The following is a 10,639-nucleotide window of genomic DNA, read 5'->3' as shown; positions in this document are numbered from 1 at the left end:
GAATAGTAGATCAGATCATAGGTTCTCTGCTTAAAACTTTTCAATTGCTTCATGTTGCTCTGAGCTTAAAATAAAATGTCTTATCATGGCTCAGCAGGGCCTGTGTCATCTAGTTCTTTCCTACTTTGACTTTGACATTCTCATCTTGTGCATCCCCCAGTTTTTCACTATGCTCTACTCAGCATCTGTCATATCCTACCTGGACATGGGTATGTTCAAAAACACTTTTTTAAAAAGTTTCAACTTTGTGCAGTGGCAGTGTTGTAGCCAATGAGGTTTATCAAAAGTGCAATTATTGCTAATGCAAAACTTTTTCCAACACACCATGGTAAAGATTTGCAATATAATCAGCATTGGAAATTTTTGACAGTCTCTATGGAGACTGAATTTTTTTAAAAAAGAAAGTTAAAAAAAATAATGTCATTGACTTCTTACCATTTAAACTGTAATCACTGAATGTCTAGATTTAAACAACATAATTTCATATTGTAACCTCTTAGATAAACTAGTTGTCAAAATGTACTTTGTGCTAATGAACTACATTGAATTGTTTTATAGGATTGTTAGTTGTACACTGATTGATTGTTGAAAACAGTCTTCCAGAGACAAATGTTTTGATCTAAAGAAGTAACTCAACTAGACCTCAGAATCCTTGGAACACTCTGGAAGAACTGTAAGGATCCTTCTAGGGTGTGCATATTAATCTTATTTATTTATTGTTTAGGGTGTTTTATGTTGTTTTCCCTTCATCACATAATGTCTTCTTACTGAGGAACTCAGAAGAAATTCTCTCAGTTCCAAGAGAAGCTTCTATTCAATAATTGTTTTTAGCTCATCTTTTGGATGGTTAATTCTATAATTGATCAAAATCCCGTGTTTCTTTGTCAAAAGACATTTGTGGAGTCACAGCCACAACTCAAACCTACGTATTCTGACTGCACAACTCATGGTCTTTCTTTCATATGGAGTTTACACATTTTTACCTAAGTCCTTGTCTTCACCTTAGAGTTTACCTAAATCAATAAGAAATTCCTGCATTATAAAAGCTCCTTTTCTTTTTTAGTTTAGATTCAAACTATCACCCCATCTATTTAAGTTTTGGAAGTTTGGCGGTGACATATTCTGTGTTCCTCAACATTTTCTCCATTTTTTCTTGTTACTTTAACATGAGGAATCTGATCTAAGAACTGTAAATGGATGAGGAGATAGAAAAAATTTCTCTTCCTCGCTCCCCTCCTTCCCTCCCTCCCTGTTTCTTTTCTCTTGCCCTTCTTCCCTTTCTTCAATTTCTCCCTCCACCATCCAACATATCTGTGATATTTTTGTCATATCTATGTTTGAGGTAGAATGCATAAACTCTGAACAAAAACAAACAAAACCCTCAGTTTCTATCATAAAGTCTGTAATGGAGTTGTCACATTATACATGTACTTGTGGCCCTCCTTCCTTTGTGGCTACGTGACTTTGGAATATTTTAATAGCTGTCTCCTGGTGTACAAGAAGAAAAGAAAGAAGGAAAAAGAAAGGACAGAGAAGAATGACTTTACAATTAGCTTGAGGATAAAAGCTTTCATAGTGTGAATTACATACAGAGCAGTGTTTTCCATTAAGTGAAAATTGACTTAAAAATGGATTTAGCTACACATTTTAGGTCTCTAAGGGACTTTGACTTTTACTTATGTTATTTAAAGATGATCATTCTCTGGTGAGCCAAGTGAGGCCAAAAGAACAAGGCTCCCCTGCCTCTCCTAAAAGTGTTGAGATTTATTTCTTGGGGGTGGCCTAAGTGAGTACTCATTCATTCCAACAAGTCATCCTGTTTTCATTTAGAGATTAATATGTTACAATATTACACTCAAAGAAAACTGGAGGAATTAGTAATGATGTCTTTTGAGAACCATCTTACCATAAAATAAATTGAAAACATAGAGCTTGCTGTATATTTAGATAGGCAGAGAATTGTAGGAGATTACCTAAAGGAATAATCTTGAAACCTAGGCCAGAGCACTACAGAATTAAAGTTTCTTTCCTATAGATTTACAAGGAACCACCAAAGGAGTTACATTTAGGATTAACAATCCGTGTTACATAGATTTTCATTTTTACTGTTAGGATTTATTTACATCCGTCTCTTTTAAATGCGATTTGTTCACTTACTCATTCAATGGATTCAATAAATACTTGCTAGTTGCTTAGGGTAGAAAGACCCATGAGACGTGGCATCCTGCTGCAAGGAACTCACAGACTGGTGAGGCTGTAAGTGTCTGAGGAGGCTTCTCCCTCTTTTCACCTCTCCTTTCCCCCATGGTAGGAGTAGAGGAAAATGACGATGAAACAAGAGTTAACGCTATTTTGCAATTAAAGATATATCTAGAGTATGATCTACTCATATGATCACATAATTTAATTTTCTTAAAATCATCCAATTCTGTATTTATATATTTGGGCCAGATAACCTCCAATTGTCCTTCCAGATCCAGTCCTAGCATCGAATGGTTTCCTTTATTTCTGGCTTCTTCAAGCTGAGTTTTGCCAATGGGAAGCCCCAGCGGATCAGATGAAGGCAGGAGAGTGAGGTCAGGGTCCTCCCCTAGGGGTTTACCCTGGGGAAATGGTATCTATCTTTCCACCAAGGTCACTGCTGTTCTCCAGGCAGATACTGCACATGGCTCTCTGATTCCAGCTTCTATTAGTTGCTCTCACCCCGTCCTCATAAAGCTCAGATGTTACTAACTCCAAGTGCTACAGTATTCCTTATGATTTCCCTACCCTCTGCCTATGCTTTTGAAAATCGTTCCTTTGTAAATAAATTTGAGAATTGTTCTAATTTGAATTGTGGAACCTTAATTATTGCAGTGTTCATTCAGTTATCTTATCGTGTCTTATTCATTTATTTGCTTTCTGTTTTGTCCTAAAAAGACTTAAGAAAATTTATGTAGTATACTTTTATTGTTTTTAAACACAAAATTTTCATTTTCTAACTATCTGAATCTAACTAAGTACTTACAAATCTGTCCCATGAAAATAATATTCTTTTCTTAATCCAGTATCTTCTCACCTATTTTCACATACTTAATGATAATCAGTATAAACAACAAAACTACAGGTCAAAATGAGATGGATAAAAATTGTGCTCTAAACACAAATAATTTCCTCTTTGGCCTTTTGGGTATTTCTTGTTCTTGATTTGTTTTCTTTTCCATTCTTCAAAACATAAGTGAAATAATGCTTCTTTTATTTCATATTTTAAAATGATTATGCTCTTCTCTGACTTTCAATGGAGCATGTGTAGTCTCACAATCTGACAAATTTGGCACGATTTCTTCAAAGAAACAGAAGTAACCCTGCTGGACCAACAGGTGTTTTCTTACTCTCACAGGCTCCATCAAATGACTGAGTGAAAAGTTCAAATGGAGGTTAGCAAACTCGCTTCAGTTTAAAGAATGCTTTTGTTAAGATGGCTCAACCAGTATTTCTGAAAATGAAGCGTAAGTCATGGTAGATTAGATAACTTTTTAAATGACTGTGTGTTACAAATGTTTAATATATTCATTTATATTTATCCTATGGACTATTTTGATATGTTTACAAACAGATTAGGATTTATAGTCAGCAGAATTAGAGTATATTCTGGTTTTATTAAAATATGACTTTTCAATTCTATGAACATTTATAACACCTCTCTGAAATTTCTCCTTGTCTCAAAGCTATGAAACATTAAAGTTTTTTAATCAGGGGTTCTTAACCTAGAATATAGGGCCTCTGGTCTGGGGGCAGATTACAGAGGTTTCACAAAACCCAGGATATTATATGAAAAAATATATATTTGTTACATCGTTGTATTTTTCTGGGAAGGGGGTCCAAAACTTCATAAGAATTCAAAGGAGAATAAGAACTGCTAGTTTAATTTTTATTGAGCATGGTAGATTTTATTATTGTTCTTAATATTCAGAAACTTTACATATGGGGCCCTCCTTACAGAACACTCCCTAGATGAGGATAAACATGTGACTAGTTTTGGTCAGTAAAATATGGGTGAACACAATTTGTCCCCTGTCTAGCAGAAGCCATAAGACATTTTGTAGTTTCAGCACTTTCTGATTTACTTCTGCCATTAAACTAGATGTATCCCAATAGAAGCTGTTCCATCATCCTGAGTCCCATCATGGAGCAATAAATAAACTCTTGAGGGATTTCTTTGTGTCTGCAGCAAAAATTACCCCAAGCTTACTGATAAGCTTATCATCTTAGGTCAATTTCCCCATATTTTCTACAGCAGACTAAACCAATCTCTCTGTGCCTGGTTAAACAATAAATCTGTTAAATTCTCTTTCCTATTTTCTGTGCTATTCCACAATGACTAGTATGTCATCATTTTAATTTCCTCAACAGAAAACTTTCCCTCTTTCAAAAACTTTTCCTGAATCCTTTCTTGTTAAAATGAATTCAAATACTTCAGCTTCCAGCCTAGAAGAAGTAACACTGGCTGGAATTGCCTCCCCTGTGAAGCAACAGCAAGAAAAATACAGACAAAATATATGAAATAAAGGTTTTCAAGATAGTAGGCATCAGGCAAAAAAAGATAATGGTCAATAATGGATCATATAGATGATGGTGGTTCCATAAGATTATAATACTGTATTTTTACAATATGTTTTCTATGTTTATATACACAAATACTTACCATTGTGTTACAATTGTATATCCTTACCATTAAGCAATGCATGACTGTTTATCTAAAGGAATCGAAATTAGTATATCAAGGAGACATCTGTACTCCCATGTTCATTTCAGCATTATTCACAATAGCCAAGATATGAAAGCAACCTAAGTGTCCATCAACAGATTAATAGATAAAGAAAATGTATAAATACACAATGGAATACTATACAATGTTAAATAGAAGAAAATTCTGTCATCTGTGACAACATGGATGGGACTGAAGAACAACACGCTAAGTGAAATAAGCCAGGTACAGAAAGACAAATACTGTATGATCTTACTTACATGTAATCTAAATAAGTCAATCACACAGAAAGAGAGAGTGGAAAGATGATCACTAGAGGCTGGGGGTGGGGGGAGGGATGGGAAAGAGAAGATATTAATCAAAGGATACACTTCAGTTACACTAGAGGAATAAGTTTAGTGATGTACTACACTTCACAGTGACCACAGTTAATAATAATGCATATTTCAAAATTGCTGAAATCTGTAGATATTTGACAATGTAATCATAAATAAATGAAGTGATAAATATGTTAATTAACTTGATTGAATCTCTCTATTATGCATACATAGATCAAAACTTCACATTGTACCCTATAAATATACACAATTATTAGTCAACTAAAAATTAAAAACATGTAAAAAAATAAAACTTTCTCATCTAAAGGAACTGCCACATTAGTTAGCTGGCAAGATCCTGCTTATCTCTTATTGCATTTTGAAACTCAAATTTCATCCTAATATTAAAGTATAACACTTTTGCTATTAAAAAAAGAGTAAGAACAACTAGAAATTTCTTCTCTCACCTGTCACAAAAATCAACTCATGGTGGATAACAGACTTAAACCTAAGTCATGAAGCCATAAGAATTTTAGAAGAAAATGTTGGAAAAACTCTTATAGACATCAGCCTAGGCAAAGAATTTATGAGGAAGATTCCAAAGGCAATCACAGAAAGAACAAAAATAAATAAATGAGACCTGATCAAATTAAAAAGCTTCTGCACAGCCAAATAAACTACCTCTAGAGCGAATAGACAACCTACAGAATGGGGAACATATTTGCATGCTACACATCTGCTAAAGGGCTGATAACTAGAATCTGTATAGAACTCAGGAAAATTAACAAGAAAAAATCAAACAACGCTATTAAAAAGTGTGCAAAGGACATGAACAGAAACTTTTCAAAAGAAGACAGACTAATGGCCAATAAACATATGAAAAATTGTTCAACATCTCTTATCATCAGGGAAATGTAAATCAAACTGACAATGAAATATTACTTAACTCCAGTGAGAATGGATTTTATCAAAAAGTCCCCAAACAATAAATGTTGGTATGGATGTGGAGATATAGAAACACTCATGCACTGTTGGTGGGACTGCAAACTAGTCCAACTTCTATGGAAAGTGATATGGAGATACCTCAAAGAGCTAAACGTAGAACTACCATTTAATCCAGCAATCCCACCATGGAGTATTTATCCAAAGGAAAAAAAGACATTCTATAATAAAGACATCTGCAGTCAAATGTTTATAGCAGCATAATTCACCATTGCAAAGTTGTGGGAGCAACCCAAGTTCCCATCAACACATGAGTGGATTAATAAAATGTGGTATATGTATACCATGGAGTACTACTCAGCCATAAAAACGATGGTGAACTAATACCTCTTGTATTATCCTGGATGGAGCTAGAGCCCATTCTTCTTAGTTAAGTATCACAAGAATGGAAAAACAAGCACCACATGTACTCACCATTAAATTTCACTGATTGATCAACACTTACATGCACATATGGAACTAACATTCATTGGGTGTTGAGCACGTGGGAAGAAGGAGGAGAGGATGTTCACACCTAATAGGTGCCGTGTGCACTTTCTGGGGGATGGGCACACTTGTGGCTCTGACTTGGGCAGCGTAAAGGCAACATATGTAATCAAAGCAGTTGTACCCCAGTAATATTCTGAAATTAAAGAGAAAGAAATTAAAAATTTTGTGATGGTGTAATTCTATTAGGAAACACATTTGAGGAAATTATGAGTTGGTGTTTTTATTTAGAAAATCACAAAAGTAGAAAAATTTTCTACTTTTCAAAAATTTTTCTACTTTTGAAATGTGGAAAGTTGCTCTCAAACATAAGGCTTATGTATATGCAAGTTTAAAAAAGCAGACTGTAAAATGATTTTGAAAATTTTTTGAGATTTATTTTGAAATAGAAAGATCTCAATAATGAGACACAAAGCAGGAGGGAATTGGGATACAAGACGCTAGATTTTATTGCCAGATGGCCACCAGCTATCTCTAACGCTTTGAATGAGGCCATTAATTTAGCTATGCCTTTGTTTTTCCATTCTTAAAATGAAAATTTTGGAAGTCCCTCCCAACTAGAAAATTCTCTAATGTTATGAAACCAGCCATGATGGCTTTGCAAAGGAAGAAAGTATAGCTTTCATCAACGTCAAAATGTTACACAACTTTTAAACCAGTACTGTTTTAGTGATAGGTGATAAAATATAAGTTTGCAGTTTTCATTTTGAATTCAAACTCTTACTTATCTAAAAATATATTTTTCCAAAGCTCATCAGTTTAAGATATTGTAATATATGAAAATCCTCTGAAGGATGAATTCAGTTTTGAACATTTTGCTTTTTGTTAAAAATACATATACATTCACAGACAAGAAACATTAATTAGAAACACTAGTTGGATGAAGGACTTATCTGCATGGATTTTACAGCATTTGTGTTCCTTTTTCTCTGAAGAATACAGAGAGGTATCCACATAGCCATACACTCTGGCCAGCCTGAAGTCCACCTGGGTTCTGGGAATGGGTGAGGATTCACTTCTCTGCTTTCTCTGATATTGACTCAAGGTTTTGGGCATTTACTTCAGATTCTAAGAAGCCATTAAATTTTTTTTTTATCAATGAACATATTTGGTATTGGTATTGCACAAATAACTATACAGCTACTAGAAATATTATAATCAATATTTAAGGTAAAAGGAATGGATATTTTAATTTTTGTCTTGTTTTGTTTTTTTGAGACGATGTCTCACTATGTTGCCCAGGCTGGTCTCAAACTTCTGGCCTCAAAGGATCATCCCATCTCAACCTCCCAAGTAGCTGGGACCACAGGCATGTGACACCGTGCCTGGCTAGGAATGGATAATGTTTAAAAGTTAACGGTGCTTGAAATGTTGATGTCTTACTTGGAATAAACATTCAATCAGGTAAATTAATTTATAAACTTACAAATAAGATTCTACATATGCATTTTTAAGTTGAATCATAAACCTATTTTGACTTCAGAGGTGGCACTTTTTAAATTTACCATATATTTAAACATTTCAGCTTAAAACTATTTTTCAAATAACTATAGAATGGGAATATATTTATCTGGATTATTGATGCCAGCCACCCCCAAAACTCAGTGACTCAACACAATGAAAGTTCATGTCTTGCTGAAGCCCCAATTGCAAGGTGTGTCAGGCAGCTCCTTGGTGGGCTTCCCTTCAGTCAGCAATTCAGGGGGCCAGGCTTCTTCCATCGGGTAGCTCCAGCATCTGTGAAAAAGGAGAGAGAGTGAATGAACGATGTCACTGGAGGCTTTAGGGCCAGGCCTGAAAGTGCAGTACTCCTCTTCCTCCCACTTCCCATTGGCTGGAATCAACTCAGATGGCCTCAGCCTCATGGAAAGGATGGCTGGGAAATGTCATTTTCTTGACTGCCCAGGAAGAGGAAACAGGATCGGAGACCATCTGGTCAGTCTCTGTCATAAGGAATAAAATGTTAAACATTTTTTAATCAGTCTATTTTCATTCTTCTCTCTCCAAATTTGTGTTTCCCATCAACCATTCTGCCTTTCTCCAGGAAAGGAGAATAACAACTGTCACTGTCCAAGTGTGAACGAGACATGAGCATGCTCTGAACAAATAAAAAGAGGCAGAAGTAACACGTGTTTGCAGAGACCCAGGGAATGGCAGGAAAAAGGGACACAGTAGTTAATGGGAGCCTCTCACAATTTGTTGAATTAAAAACTTGAAAATCCTCCTGGTAAGACAGAGAAATGCTAGAGACACAGCATTCTTTAAAATTGAGAGAGGAGCTCAAAAAAAAGTTAGGAAAATACTCAGGCATCAGAAAATTAGAGCTCGCATGGTCTACATGTAATGCTCCATGTGTTCTCACCCTGGTAGTGGTGTGTTGGTTTTAATATTCTGGAGACATTGACGTGGTGATAGGAGATTGGGTCCATGTAAGGCAGGGAGTTGAAACTAAAATCTCAATATAAAGCCAAGCCCTTGGAAGGCTGGAATAAATTTACCCGCTGGAAAAGGAAGCTGATGAAGTTTGTCTGTATCAGCCTGGACTCCGGGTGATCTAGTTCATTTTTAGATTAAAACTTCCTTTTCAACGTTAGACCACTTTCTACTGGTTTCATCACTTATATTCATTACCCTTGTTTGTTATTACAGAGGTGAAAGTGCTATAGTAAATGAGGCCGAACAGGAAAGGGGAAGTGAACACTAGTAAGGACAAAAGTTTGTCTTCAAATTTAGTTCCTTTTGTCCTAGCTGTGTGATTTGGGGCAAGGCAAGTTATTCAATTTCTTCTTCTATAAGATGGAATAATAATATTACCTCATAAGTTTGCTTTGAGAATTCATTACATATGTAAAGTGCTCAGAACAGTGTCTGGTAGAGTGTAAATGTTAGCTATAAATACTAACACACTATGTGCTTTAGAAACATCTGATGTAAGATGTTAAGATAATACATTTAAAATATTGAAATAATTTAAAAAATGTTATTTTATTAGATTAGATTACGCATTAGTTTATCTGAAATACCCTCATCTGACCGCAGGTCAACTGAATAATTTTGTTTTTCTTTTATTACCCACACATTTCCAGTGCCAGATGTAATAGGATGATTTTGCATCATGATCTTTGTGTCTTGCATCTTTGTGCCTTGATGCTGGTCATATGAGTTGGAGCAGTAAGATAGACCTGAACACCATGCATCACCGAGGTCATTAGCAAGCTTTTAACTATACATGACAGGGACTGCAAACTGCATGAATACATCTGATCAAATCAAAACTAAAGGAATCTCCAACCGAAAATCGTCTTAGCCAGATCTGAATGCCCATGGTCACTCCAACACTATACAATGTGAGAAGCATGATGGAGAGGAGATCCTTGTGGAAAGAAATAAGGGTCTTACCTGGTTGCAGTTAAATTATAAATGTGCATATCGCTATGCACATACATTGCTGCAGTCCCTTCAAGGGCCTGGAAAGAGACCCATGCACATGAAAGATCCTGAAGTTCAGATTTGCTGGTGTTATATAATAAATATATTTTGGGTAGAAAGCTTTGTAAATAACAGAATTTGATAATTCCAGGGTCAAAATCCAGATCAACCACAACTTCCCAGATCGTAAACTCCTGAAGATCGAGGTTAAGACAGTTCAGTTTGCTTTTCATGGTGACAGGAATGGTAATCACCCTCCTGAACACTAAGCAATTAATTGCCTGCTTATTAGTTTAATTAGTTTACTCTACTTCTTGATATTAAAGGGTTTCTTTCTATAGCCAAATGGTGGTATATTTTGTTGTCCAACAGCATATTCTGTTACAGCAGTAAAATGATAATTTGTGATTTTTAACTGCTAGGGTAGATGTTTTTTCAGAGTTTTAATTACCATTTGTGCACTGTGATTTATAGTAGGCACTAGAAGATCTTCTCGGTCTTCTGCTGAGTGGATTTCTTAATACTGAGTTATGAATGTCAGCTGGGTATTTCTGTGTTTACCTGCTGGATTAAATCGTTGGCCATTATTGTTAAGATGTTTTGCAGAAGAATTTAAAAATTACATTTAAGACTTTTTGACTGCTATTGTTCTATGAAC

The 10,639-nt window shown here is 35.3% G+C and overlaps 1 non-coding gene across 1 annotated transcript; it reads left to right on the top strand.

Moving 5' to 3' along the window:
• The first annotated feature begins 241 nt into the window (after positions 1-241).
• Positions 242-382, top strand: LOC138396088 (U4 spliceosomal RNA). The gene has a single exon (XR_011235573.1). It is a non-coding gene; the product is annotated as a U4 spliceosomal RNA (small nuclear RNA).
• The last annotated feature ends 10,257 nt before the right edge of the window (positions 383-10,639 follow it).

Source organism: Eulemur rufifrons, chromosome 15 (assembly GCF_041146395.1).
Source record: "Eulemur rufifrons isolate Redbay chromosome 15, OSU_ERuf_1, whole genome shotgun sequence".
NCBI lineage: Eukaryota > Metazoa > Chordata > Mammalia > Primates > Lemuridae > Eulemur > Eulemur rufifrons.
The sequence above is the reverse complement of the archived record's forward strand: the minus strand, read 5'-3'. Positions and strand labels throughout refer to the sequence as shown.